This window comes from Emys orbicularis, chromosome 1, assembly GCF_028017835.1.
Source record: "Emys orbicularis isolate rEmyOrb1 chromosome 1, rEmyOrb1.hap1, whole genome shotgun sequence".
Lineage (NCBI taxonomy): Eukaryota > Metazoa > Chordata > Testudines > Emydidae > Emys > Emys orbicularis.
The window spans coordinates 120,588,711-120,602,449 of record NC_088683.1 but is presented as its reverse complement, the minus strand read 5'-3'; the positions used below and the strand labels follow the sequence as shown (position 1 = coordinate 120,602,449).

General features: G+C 44.9%; 1 protein-coding gene across 1 annotated transcript in view; it reads right to left on the bottom strand.

Moving 5' to 3' along the window:
• Window positions 1-13,739, bottom strand: part of PTPRO (protein tyrosine phosphatase receptor type O) — a 203,421-nt gene that overhangs the window by 158,135 nt on the left and 31,547 nt on the right. The window lies entirely within an intron of this gene.

Sequence of the window (13,739 nt, the reverse complement as noted above, 5' to 3'; positions counted from 1 at the left end):
ACCCAGGAGGCAGACTCTCAGGGTCTCTGGCCCTCAGAGTTCAAACAGCAAAGAGATGAAAAATCTTCATGTCACCTATTTTTGTTTCCCTCTTCCAGTATTCAAAGCGATGGTTCGAGGCCTTCTGCACATATTCTCCATGGGTGAATGGGGCAATTAACAAAGCTTTTCATCTTATGATGGCCCACTTAAATTTTGATAGTCCTCCTGGATGGGTGAGGGTGGGGATGATTCCCATGCCTGGATTCATACATTCAGAGCAAAGTTATAAAGCAAAACTTATATATTTTCTCATAGTATGGAATACAGACATTACAAGTGAGATTAATGCACACAGCAACTTACAAGCATTTAATAGGGTTTAAACACTAAATACATTCTTGTAAGACTAATACCTGTTTTGAGCAAAACTATCATGCAAGTGAACTGGTCTGGTCTCCAGCTATGAGTTTGTCAGTTCTTAGCTAATGCCTGCAGTCTTGGCAAGAACTGGCACCCAGACTGCCAGCGTCACAAGGCAATCACATGTTAGCTTCCTCTTTGCAAAAACACTTTCAAGGTCACATCTACAGAAGGTGTTATTTAAATCAAGCTAGCTAACATGATCCAACCACACATCTTTAATCCTTGTCCAAATCCAGACAATAGAATCTGTAAATAGGCCCTTAGAGCATCTTTATTTCAATTGTTCTTTTCCACTCTCAGGGTAGGTCTACACTTATCCGGTAGTTCGGCGGCGAGCGATCGAACTTCTGGGTTCGACTTATCGCGTCTTGTCTGGACGCGATAAGTCGAACCCGGAAGTGCTCGCCGTCGACTGCGGTACTCCTGCTCGGCGAGAGGAGTACCGCGGAGTCGACGGGGGAGCCTGCCTGCCACGTGTGGACCGAGGTAAGTTCGAACTAAGGTACTTCGAACTTCAGCTACGTTATTCACGTAGCTGAAGTTGCGTACCTTAGTTCGAATTGGGGGGTTAGTGTAGACCTGCCCTCAGACATCACCAGCTTCCTCCAAATGCAGTAAAAACATACATTTGAGCAGTTGTAACAAGAGGGTTTGAGGAGTATGTAAATACTCATTCTTTATCCTATCACCCACAGATTGTTCACCTTAAACCTCCTTGCAGGAGAGTAGCCTGAAGCAGGGGCGGCTCCAGGCACCAGCACACCAAGCGCGTGCCTGGGGCGGCAAGCAGCGGGGGGCGGCCTGCCGGTCTCCGTGAGGGCGGGAGTCAGGCAGCCTTTGGCAGCGTGCCTGCGGGAGGTCCGGCTGGTAACACAGCTTCGGCGGCGGGTACGCTGAAGCCACGGGACCGGCGGACCTCCCGCAGGCATGCCGCCGAATCCGCGTTACCAGCCGGACCTCCCGCAGGCTCGCCGCCGAAAGCCGCCTGACTGCCGTGCTTGGGGCGGCAAAATACATAGAGCCGCCCCTGGTCTGAAGCAGCAGTAGCTCTCACCGAACACAAACAAACCATCACCTAAAAGAAGCATACACAACTATCACACTAACAACCCACTTCAGTTTAATAAAAATAAATAAATAAATAAATAAATAAAAAAGCCATTCTGTAACCCCCTGAATTTATATGCCCTGTGGCTAAAATAGGCAGGAAGGAGAGACTAGTGGATGGAGCACTCAGAAGATGTGGGCTCAGCCCCATGTGACTATGAAGCCTCCCATCAGCATCACACTAACCCACATGGGTTTTTAAAAAAGAAAATTCTACGCCTCTATTTATTCATCTGAAAAATGAAGATAACGCCTTTGCTCCATAGAGATGTCATGAGAAGCTCAGCTACAGAGATGACAGACAGGCCAGGTGCTTGAGAAAATGCTACAGGGTTAGACCTCTCAATGATTTGATGTTGGCAACTGCATGACTGCCTGCCTTCTCTTAAGTAAGGCTTGAACTGCTAATTCCATACAAATCAATGAAATCTGAGTTGCTGAAGCAACTGTATCCTAATGGTCAACTGCACCAGATCGAAAATCAGCAGGTTATTCATGAATGACAAGTGCTGTCTCAACTCCAGAGTGTGGTTGGAATTTGCCCAAGGTGTGTCCAAGTGCTCCAGGAATAGTCTTTGGCTTTTGGTCACCTTCCCCAGTAACAAAGAGGTGAGGGTTGAGGGGACTTTAGGACTGGGCAGCAATGGTGAGCACTCCAATGTCAAGAGCTTGTTTATTAAGGGACTGGGTTTGAACCTCTGCCTGCTTAAAGAACGGCCACCAGCTTTGCTTCTCTAAGCCTGACAACCTGTCAGTAGCTGCATCCCAGCATATTATTTGCCATAGGCACATAGAGCGCTCTGACTCCAGGGCTAGAGCGCTCTTGGTACTCCACCTCGGCGAGAAGATTAACGCTTGGTACGCATTGGCTGAAACGCCCGGGCGTCAGTGTGAACGAGGTGTTGCATTACTGCGCTCTGATCAGCCTCCGGAAACGTCCCATAATCCCCTTAAGTCAAGTGGCCATTCTTGTCATTGTTTTGGAATCACTGCAGGAATGCGGATATGCCCTTTGAAAGCTCCATTTCTGACAGCCGGCTGCTTATCTGCTCCCAGATAAAGCAACCATTACTACAGAATGCTGTGTGAAAGAGAGAGGGGGGGGTCTGCTGCTGTCTGAACTTACAAGACCGCATGCTGACATGCTCTCAGCCCCCCAAAAACCCACTCTCTCCCCCCACATACACACAATACACTCCCTGTCACACCCCACCCACCCCCTTTTGAAAAGCGCATTGCAGCCACTTGTATGCTGGGATAGCTACCACAATGCACTGCTCTTTGTGGCCGTTGCAAGAGCTGCTAATGTGGCCACGCCAGTGCGCTTGCAGCTGTCAGTGTGGACAGACTGCAGCGCTTTCCCTACTGAGCTCTACGAAGGCTGGTTTAACTCAAAGCGCTCTACATCTGCAAGTGTAGCCATGCCCTAAGGCTATGTCTACCCTTAAACCGCTGCAGCTGCGCCACTGCAGAGGTTCAGTGTAGACACTCACAGCCACAGAACTCCCCCCGTCACTGTAATAGTTAACCCACCTACCCAAGATGTAGTAGCTAGGTTAATGGAAGCATTCTTTCATTGACTTAGCACTGTGTACACTGGGGGAATTAGGTCGGCTTAACTACACGCTCAAGGGCATAGAATTTTTCAGACCTGGCCTAAGCAAATTACCGAAGGCCACACAGGGAAGATTGTTAGAGAGCTATAAATTTAACTCAGATCCTCAGTCTCAATGCACTGTTTTAACTACCAGACCTTCCTTCCTCTGTATGCAAACTAGAGAAGAACCTTCCAGTCAATTACAAAGAAATTATTTCTATACCGCAGCCTCTGATATCAGAAAAGAAAATTGTGTTTCAGTTCCTTTTTGTTCTCCTCTCTCTTAGGGGCCTTGTTTGGCAAGTGTACTAAATTGTGCAAAAAGTATATGGCCTTATGCTGTGCCCTGTTTCTATAGCAATCAGGAAGAATATAAAAGGAGAGTATGATAAGGGAAAAGAAGCAGGACTTAAGGAATCCATATAAAAGAGCAGACACACACACACACACACACACACGACGAACTTGGACAAGAGAACACATCATCAAGAACCTGCAACAAAATGAACGAGTATTCAGTGTGCGCACTCTGCTTTTAAACCAAAACATTCAAAAATTGCCTGTGGATTGGACTTAATGTCCAATCCTGCAAGACACCTTCTGTGAGGTGTTGAGTGCCCTCCAACTGGTGGGAGTTCATAGATTTAAGGCTGGATCACCTTGTCCGACCTCTTGCACAACTAGGGTGACCAGACAGCAAATGTGGAGGGTAATAGGAGGGTAATAGGAGCCTATATAAGAAAAAGACCCAAAAATCGGGACTGTCGCTATAAAATCGGGACATCTGGTCACCCTATGCACAACAGAGGCCAGAGATTTCACCCAGTGAATTCTTGCATCTAGCCCAATATCTTATGGTGGTTGACCTAGAGAATATTTTTCAGCGTACATCTACACTGCAAATGGAAACAGGACTAGCGCAAGCCATACTCATGCCAGCTTTAATCTATCTATCTGTCTAGCATAGATAACAATAACAGTGCAGACACAGATGCTGATGTACCAGCAATCCAAGTATGTACCCAGGATCCACAGCAGACTTGTACTTGGGAAGCTAGTTCATGCTGCTACATCCTCACAATTATTGTTACCTGCACCAGCTAGATTAAAGCCAGCATAGGTATGGCTACCTGATCTGCAATCATATCTTCACTTGCAGTGTAAAGGTACCTTTAGAAAGCCATCTAGAACTTTCCAGGGGCACTCAGCACCCTACAGCATCAGGCCTATTTTGAGGTGAAGGCCAGCAGGCATATTTAATTTCGGCAACAGCAGCAAGTGCAGCACAGCTGTTCCATGTAAAATACAAACATCATTAAACAGTGAGTGGGAGAGGTAATTACTTATTATTGGGTCACTGGAGGAGGATTGTTCAGAAACCCACAAAAGACACAGAGTGTGAATGACATGTATGCAACTGGCCTGAAAAGAATGTATTGACATTTCATACAGAAACAAACTCTGCTCACTGGAAATTCCGCCCTCCCTCCCCTAAATGAATGCAATCTTCAGCTGAAATGAAAGATCACTCCCCCCTCTAGCCCTCTTGGCACCCCTACAGCCCTGATTCAACAGCACTAATCATGCATGCTATATTCGGGTTGACTTCCCTCGCTGACAGACTGAAGAGTTGCAGGATCAAGCCTGGAGAAAGCAGTCTTTTTTCCTAGAAGCTTTGCACCATTGCTCATTTGGATATCTGTAGTATATCTAATTTACCTGCTCTGCACCATTTTTACAGATGGGGAACTGAGGTACAGCAAGATTAAATGGTTCGCCCAGGACTTCTGAAGCAGATAGAAGAATTGAACCCAGATGCCCCGAGTCCCAACATTAAGCACAAGCTACTCCCCCCCCCCCCCCAAAGAACGTACCTTTGGGAATTTGCATTTGACCATCACTTACGAATGTCACATCTAAGGGGGGGGGGAAATAGACTCATGCATTTATGTTTTCTTCTTTTTATGCTGTTTCAGCAAAGAAGAAAATCTTAATTCTGCTCTTGAAAGGCCTAATCAAATGGGCTGTGCATGTCGTGCATAAATATTTTATCAGACGAAAACACTTCCAGAAGAATGTCTTTCCTTTCTACTCTGTCCGGTTCAAATAAATATATAAACGGTTGCTGCTGTTTACAAATTTTATTTCATTTTATATCACCCTGGGAGCTGGTTCAGATGGATAAAGCCTTCCATCATGGTTTAACTCCAGTTATCACACTACACTAGTATCTTTTCCAAACAGGGTGATTGAGCAAAAACAAGCACTCTCTTAAATGGGATGCAATTCTGCATTCCATTTAAGAGAGTGCTTGTTTTTGCTCAAAGCACAGATACCTTGGGTGCCTGCAGCCTGTCGTTGGTGATGAGGTTCTTTTGGAAAGCATTTTAGATATGCAATTTCTTCAGTAGGTTTAAAAGTATAGACACAGATGTGATACCAAACATCCCTGGCTTAAATAATGACATTAGGCACATCTTTGATGTTCGGTAGACTATTATATTCAAGGTTTACTATGCGTAAGAAATGAACCTTTATTCTGTCACTGTTTTCAGGGTCTTCTGTCATGTTAATTGGATTATCTACGAGAGTTATGCTTACCATCAGTTTGTTAGCGGAGATCCACTTATTCTGCTTGATTTTTAAATTCTCACAATGTTCTGGCTATGGACCTCAGCCTGAATTCATTTTGCACCCAATTACCCCATGCCTTCAGTGAGAATTTGGATGTGCAAAGAATGCAAGATCAGACTTGAGATGCCTTATTTTCTATCTAGCTCTTCAATAGATGAACTTTTCTGCCCTGGTAATGAAAAAGAAAATAGCTGCAAAAAGTATATGTGAATGAAATATGACTCAGTGAGTAGACACCTATATACCCCTAAAAAAGAGTTTACTAAATATGGTGAAGAAAGAAGTTCCCCCCCCACCTTAATCCACTTTTTATTCCTTGATTATTTTTTTCCTGTTAAAAGAACATAGAATACATAATAGGACTGCAAGCATAGATGGAACACTTTCAACAAAAGCAATGCACCAGAACAACACTGGAGCCAGACTGAGAAATATGGATCCATGTCAAAACTTCCTCAATTCTCCGTTCATTCTCCCAGTGCTCCCCAAATTGTTGCCCCTTACACATTGCTCCTTCCAGGCAGGGATTTGGAAAGGGTCAGGCAACAGAGCTTAATGCACAGTGGGAGCTACAACGATACCAATGAAAAATAATGGTCAGTGACTAGTGATGTTGGGTGCCTAATCTGAGATAGCAAAGAGCTGAGCACCCACCCCTGGAAAATCAGGTACTATTAAAAATGGCTTACAAGTGGCGGCATCCCAAATAACTTTGAAAAATCTTGGCTCATTGATCATGCATGGAGTGTCAAGTCAACACCCTCTCCTCCTTCCAATCCCTTTAAAAAACAAACACACAAAAAGAAACATTTCTTCCATGTCATCTGTAAGCAGCAAGCTGTTTGGCTAGGTTTATATTAGTGGTTTTTCTTAGCAAAGATTTTCCACCATTGTTAATGACAGTGCAGCTCCACTGGCAGTAGCAATAGCAGGAGCTGAGCACAGCAAGTCTCCTGTGGGTATTTAACACAACTGTCTAACCTTCCACAGAGCAGCTCTCTAAGCTGTGGGGTTAAACACGGATGGCCTCTTCAGCCTTGTGTATGCTGGGGGCTAGTCTATGCTGAACACTTACGTTGGCATAGCTGTCTCTTGGGGGGAGGGAGGGAGGGAGAGGAGGAGTGTGGGGGTGAAAAATCCACATCCCTGAGAGTTGAAGATAAACCAACCTAACGCTCAGAGCAGATACCACTAGGTCAATAGAAGAATTCTTCTATTTTAAGTATAGATATAGCTTGAGGTTTCCACCATTGCTACCTCCAGTGGAACTGCGCTGATATCAGCAACAGTGTATATTTTTGCCAAAAAGCCCTAGAGCAGGCAAAGCTTGTGTGCATGCAAGTATGAAACCCACTGATGAATGGGGTTACAGATTCCTCCCTGTCTCTGCCCCTCCTCCCCCATGCCAATCCATAGAGGATACGAGTTGTAACAAGCCATCAGCTAGAGTCTTGCTTTTAGCACTGGATGTCCTGGGTGTGTTGGACAAAATACTCTTGCCCGTGGGTTACCCACCTACATTTGCGCACACAAGAAATGGAACACAATGGAATCAAGGGGTGAAACTTATCATTGAAGCCAATAGGAGTTTTGCCATTGACTTCATCAGGTGTAGGATTTCATCCAAGACAAGCTTAAGTGAAAGCTGAATAACTGTGATCCTATTGTTTGTCTTTTCTCCCCCAAGCTTCCTCCCCTCCTCACCCCCGACAGTTTGTTATTCTCACTCATTGTGAGACATCTAAAGTTAGGGCCCAAACCTGCATGCACTGGCTACAGGGCATTGTGCTCATTAATGTGCAGAGTCCTGCTGACTTCAGTGGTACTCCTGACAGCGAACATTGTGCCCATTAGTCAATGCCTGCAGATCAAGGCCTGGAATATAAATTGTTTGGGCCAGTGACCTTCTCTTTTTATTTATTCTGTTACATGCCTTTGGGTGCTCCATAAGTAACACAGCAGAGAGTAGTAGTAATAATCGTAGTGCCTTCCCTGGAGAGCTATCACCAGCATCTCTGCACCCTGCTCCTGAGGACAGTGGCTTAAAGCCACAATCTAGCCTGCAGTCACCAGAATTAATTAGTAAATATGTTTCACAAACAAACTAAAGCAGATTCAAATTACCATCATAACAGCAGCAGTGCACAGTAGGAACTCAAAATACCAGGCCACAGCAAACACTCATTTTATTAGTAAATATTAGATTCATCATCATCAAATCCTCAAGCACTCCACCATCTCCCTTGCTGCAATTATAGCCCGTGTGCGATCAGACTTCAAGGAGGATTTGCTTTCCAAAATGCACACAGGGAGCCAGATTCTCAGCTGGTGTAAATTGCCATGGCTCTCTGAAGTTGCTGGAGCAGTGCCAATTCATACCAGCTGATCTGGACCAAGAGTGCCATTTCTGTACATTTTTAAAGGATTACTCAAACCAGAAGCAGCAAAACAAAGTGTGATTCCCACTACAGGGAATTTATAGCTCTTGGAAAAAGTTTTTCCTTTAAGTGTAAACACAAAGAAAGTAAGCTGCCATGGGATAAGAGGGAAGCTGCTGGAGCCCTGGGGAAGCAGCGGGGCTCCCACGGCTATTTAAAGGGCCGGGGCGGTAGAAACAAAGGGAGCCCCGGACTTCTTAATAGCCCCCAGAGCCCCGCAGCCCTACCCCAGGGCTCCAGAAGTGGGGCTCTGGTGGCAATTTAAAGGGCCTGGGGCTCCAGCCCCTGCTCGGAGCCCCAGGCCCTTTAAATTGCCCCCTGGGGAAGCCGGCTGCCCCGGTACGGCGTACCAGCGGCGGCAAGGGCATGGGGCCAACTTAGGCGCGGGGCCCGATTCAGGGGAATCGCCTGAATCGGCCTAAAGCTGGCCCTGCGCGCACACAATGGTTAGAGGAGAGGGAATCTTCCCCCATAACATAGCTGGGCAGGCATGGTAATAGCTATACTGGCTTTCTGGGTGCTGCTGCATCCCGTGGGATAACAGTAAAACCTACGAGCCTCCTACACAGGAGCTCTGGCCGGCCCAGCACATCCACACATATTGCAAGTTCACTTACGGTGATCCTGATTCTTCCTCCACCCACCACCAAAGCCTTTCTATTGCAGAAGAGATCAGCTGAGTAACCCCCAACCTACTCCCATGTGGCTCTTCCTCCCTTCCCTGCAAAACTATGACGTCATCCATCTTCCATGATTTACCCCGTTTACTCCATTACTTCTCTTGTCATTTCTCTCTTTCCTCAAATGGGATAGTCCTATATAATCTAATAGAGATTAAATCAGTTGGGCTCTGTAGAAATTACTCTTAAAACCTAGGGATTTAACAGTGAATGAGACCCTTTTAATAAGTACTTTGAATAATCTTACAGTATTTGGGAATATAGGATGAAATCTTGTCCCCATTGACTGAAATGGGGGTAAGGTCAGGATTACACTCCTAGTTTTCTATTGAATTCTGCAGGGTGGTTCTAAAAAAACCCATTAGAAAGTTTCTGTTCTATTCAACACTATAGGACTTTTCTGTAAGAATTGGCATCTGGGTGAAGGCCCAGGTTACATGCCAAGCATGTGTGCAGAATAGTTCAGCAGCTGGGAAGCAGGTTTGGATCATTTGTGCAGGTTCAACAGCTGGAAGAAGGATCATGAAGTTTGCAGGAAGGTTTGGTACCGGGATCCTTGTCAGGGGACAGGGCATTTGCTAGCAACATGGCACACACTCTGCCAGAGGTGGAGCTAGTCCATTGGGGCCCCCGCCAAATATTTGGGGGGGCCCTTTACCTCTCACCCAGCCCCTAAAAATACAAATTGCATTATTTCCACAAAAACAAAAATACAACAAAACAATATATGCTAATACACTTGTTAAAGAGTCCATGTTAAATCAAATGAATTTTATTTTGGGGGTAATACTAAATCAGGGCCCCCTTGAGCTGCTTGGGGCCCTAAGCAATTATTTAGTCTGCTAATGCCTAGTGTCACTACTGTGCTCTGCCACATCCTGCTTATTTTACCCACTTGATAATCCTATTGGTATCAATGGGTTTACCTGGGTTTTAAAGACAAACAGGATTTGGCCCCAAGAGTGGTTTCAAGTTTGGCCACCCAAAGACAAAGAACTGCACCAGTTAGTTCAGTGAATCACCTTGCATTCTTCTGCCTATAAACCCAAAGACAACTGTATTCACAGGGCTCCATTTTACATCCTTGCTCCAACAAGCCTCTTACTGACTTCAGAGGAGGGCCGAAGTAGTCTCACAAGTTGGCGCTGCTTTATACCATAATTAAAAGTGCACAGTTATGTTTATGTATGCTCCCTGCCTCTTAGCAAAAAACAACACATATTAAATGTTTCAAAATTGTATACTGATCCTCCCATCGGTGACCTTCTCAAGAAGATGAAGGCAATTTATCAAATTGAAATAAGGCAAATCGGTGTAACTAGGCAGAAGTACCCAGCTTCATTTTAAGGTTATTATAGCAATAGACTCAAGCCTCTAAGCTGGAATTTGAACTCTCCTAAAGAATTTGGATTGGCCCATTACAATGAAAGAAGCCAGTCACAAAATTTGATCTGGATCAGTATGTTCCCCAAAGATTGGAGGTGTTCAGATCTAGAGTTATGATGTGGAATCATATCCACTATAGGGTGACTATATTTCTCTAAGCTGAAAATGGGACACCAGGTAAGAGACAGTCAAAGCTCAGGGACCAGCCTGAGCGCCGCCTGGCGACATTGCCGGCCCAAGCCAACGTCACAAGTTTTTTTGGCAAAACTGGGCATTTGTCCTGTTTGCTCTTGCCCTCGGGGGGGGGCGCGGAGGAACTTTCAGGCCAGAGCAAACGGGACAAATGCCCAGTTTTGCCAACAAATTCATGACATCCACGACAGAGCTTAAAAGGGGACTCTCCTGGCCAAAATGGGACATATGGTCACCCTACTTTTAAAGTGACTTTAAAAACACATCCAAACTGAAGCTATTCTAGACATTTAGTATTTGTACCTCAAAGAGAAATCAGAGTAGAAATCTCAGGAGGGTGGCTTTTCCTTCACAAGATTTCCAATGCTTCTTTGTTTCAATGAAGTCAGAAATACAGACAGAGTATGTCTTTAGCATGAGGTATTCTTTTGATATTTTCATGCCTGGGGTGAGAGATGTAAATGTATATACAATGACAGAAAACTCAGACGCTCATAAAAGTGTTCTTTTACAGTTGAAGGACTGAGTGGATTTTTAGTTTCTCAGTCAGTGGTTCTCCCTTTCCTAGTTATAAATAGGATTCTGTAGCAAAACTAGTTATAGTAGCAAAACTAAAAAATGATTGAGACATTTTGGGAGTTCACCCGGACAAGTAAGGGGCTGTGCCACAACCTGCCCTGTAGCCTTGAATGCTTCTGTGCTGTTCAGCTTTTGCTCAGAGCCCGGACACCAGCAGCTTGTCAGCCTGGTTACTCCTTGCAAGGTGACACCAACAGCCCTTCCAGTCTTGAGTCTACCCCAAACTGTCTCCTCTGCAGTGCTCAGCCCCTCTCGCTGTAGCACTCACAAAACCTTAGCAACGTTGCTGCTCCTTTAAAGAGACAGTACACAGCACCAACATATTAGTTTAGCTGAGGACTTTATTCTTTCCGTTTGTAAGACTGTACTGAACAGGTGTGTGATAAAACAAGATTTAAGTTGATTAACAAAGAACAAATACTTAAATGACTTGAAGTAGAAGGGGTTAGGATAGAAATGGTTACAAATTAACAAACTTAAAAAGATACTTCAAAGACCAAAACCTAATTTAACAAACTAGAGTCTTTTGTTCAAAGTAATTTTCTCACCACAGTCAATTTATCAGCATGGCAGCCTAGTTTTAGCCAGGATCTAAGGCAGAGCCCAAAGCTCAGGGTTTCTTTGTTTCCTCAGCTGAAGGACTCCCAAAAGGTGTTTCCCTCTCTCCTTATATCCTCAAAGTTTTATCTTAATTTTCAAAGTCAGGAAGCCCTCCTGGAGCTCAACTTGCTGTGTCCACCAGGAAGCTGATGCCATGTTAAGTTTTGCACTCCCATCCCCCTGCCAAGATAGATAGGTGGCTATCTCCCCTCGCTCACTAGTTTGATGGTTTGTTTACCTTTTATGTAAATGTACTTCTATTGCTCTCTCTAGCTCAATTTACATTGCAGACACATTCAAGCAGGCAGGACCACATTCTAGTCTTGGGGAAGCGGGGGGGAGAATTAAGCTCTACCTGCCAAACACATTTTAAGAACTTATTTCTAGTACATACATCATAGCTCACCCATACACACACTACACAATAATATTAATGACCCGAGTTTTACTGGATCACAAGAGATCCCTCACATGACACCTTTTAGATACAGATTATGACGACAATGGGTTGGTACACTCAGCTGGTCAGTACAGTTGAGGCTGCTACATATTGGGGAGCCCCTTTCCTTCTGGCATTGGGGTGCTCTTGGGGTCACATCAATGCAGTTTTAATAATAATAAAGCCTCGTCACACATCCTTTGATGCCATCTATTTAAACCCTGAGAAAACAATTACTCTAGGGTCAGAAACCTTGGCACAGAACAAAGCCCACTGAATGCAACAGTGTTACACCAGGGATGGATGTGGCCCAATGTGTCTGAGTTTCATACAGGATGAGATTTTTCAGAGGCATCTAAGGAAATCAGACTGCCAGCTCCCACTGAATTTCAGTGGGATTTAGGTACCTAACGCCCTTAAGCTATTTGAAGACCACAGCCATGATCATGCACTGGTATGCAGATAACTGATAAATGACCTTCTGTTTCCTCTTACTCTGTAATATTTGAGTGGGTCTTGGGTTGTTTCAGCCTCATCATTTTTTTCTCCTGGGAGCTTAAATCATTTGACTTCTGGGGTCCCCCCCCCCATCCCGATTTCATTATAAGCTGAGCTGACAAGCCTCTTCATAACTACAATTTGCTTTGGACATCTTGTTATTGCATCAGGCTAGTTTTCTTTAACTGATTTCTACTATGTAAAATGTTTCTTCTACTTCACTTACCTCTCTCTCCTTTTCAAGCAGCTATCAGATGTGTCTCTTGCTTTGTGTACATATCTGCTATAATACTGCAGGTATCTGCTGAAGTGCTTTTCTCCTAACAAGGAGCCAGATCATTCTCAACAATCTGCACATGGGTCTCGCACATGCAAATATCCCCATGCAGGGAGAGAGAGGTAGAAGGTCAGGATTTGGGGGAAGCATAGCTGCTTTTGCAACACTACTGGATCCTCCTAGTGTCCTCTCCTCAGCTCCCGGGGTCATGCTGTGGAAGAGAGGTGACTGGACAGGGCTGATCGGGGGATGCACACCACCCGCTTCCAGTCCTGGCTAGCACAGCTCCAATAGAATCATGCTTCCAGGGAAAGGAGAGCATTGCTGATCGCCAAAGCCACTGTAGGGGGACACAGCCTCCACATGGTTGAACCTAGTCTCTTACATGTCCTACAGGACCCTTAACAGAGAAGGCAGGGAGATAAGGTACAAACCATGTCTCTAATGTGAGGGAATCTCTGATGGGATCCTCCCAGAATTTATTTGCCCCAAACCCAATACTGCTGCTTTTAACATCTGGCCAGCTGTTTGGTAATGAGATGACTGTAGTCTCTACAAAGGCTAGCGGGAGGTAAGAGAGCAGTTCATTTTCATTGAGATAGATTGGTGCCTTGTGGAATATAAAAATGGAAGCCAAAGAAGGGTGGACGCCCATCCAGAGCCTTAGCGAGAGTAAGGAGGGTGGATAAAACATTTACTAATCCACTGAGTAGAGGTGCATAATGTGTCATGAGACAGCATGGAGGGAAGGACTATGAGAAGCTGATGTTTCTAGACATCAGTGGGCAATTGAATTGGAGGGTGATCTGTGTCTGGATGGCATGAATTGCAGATCTGTATCTATGAGATGGCAGTTGAACTGGATGAAATGGAGCCAAAATGATAATTCCAGCAAAGAGCTGATCCC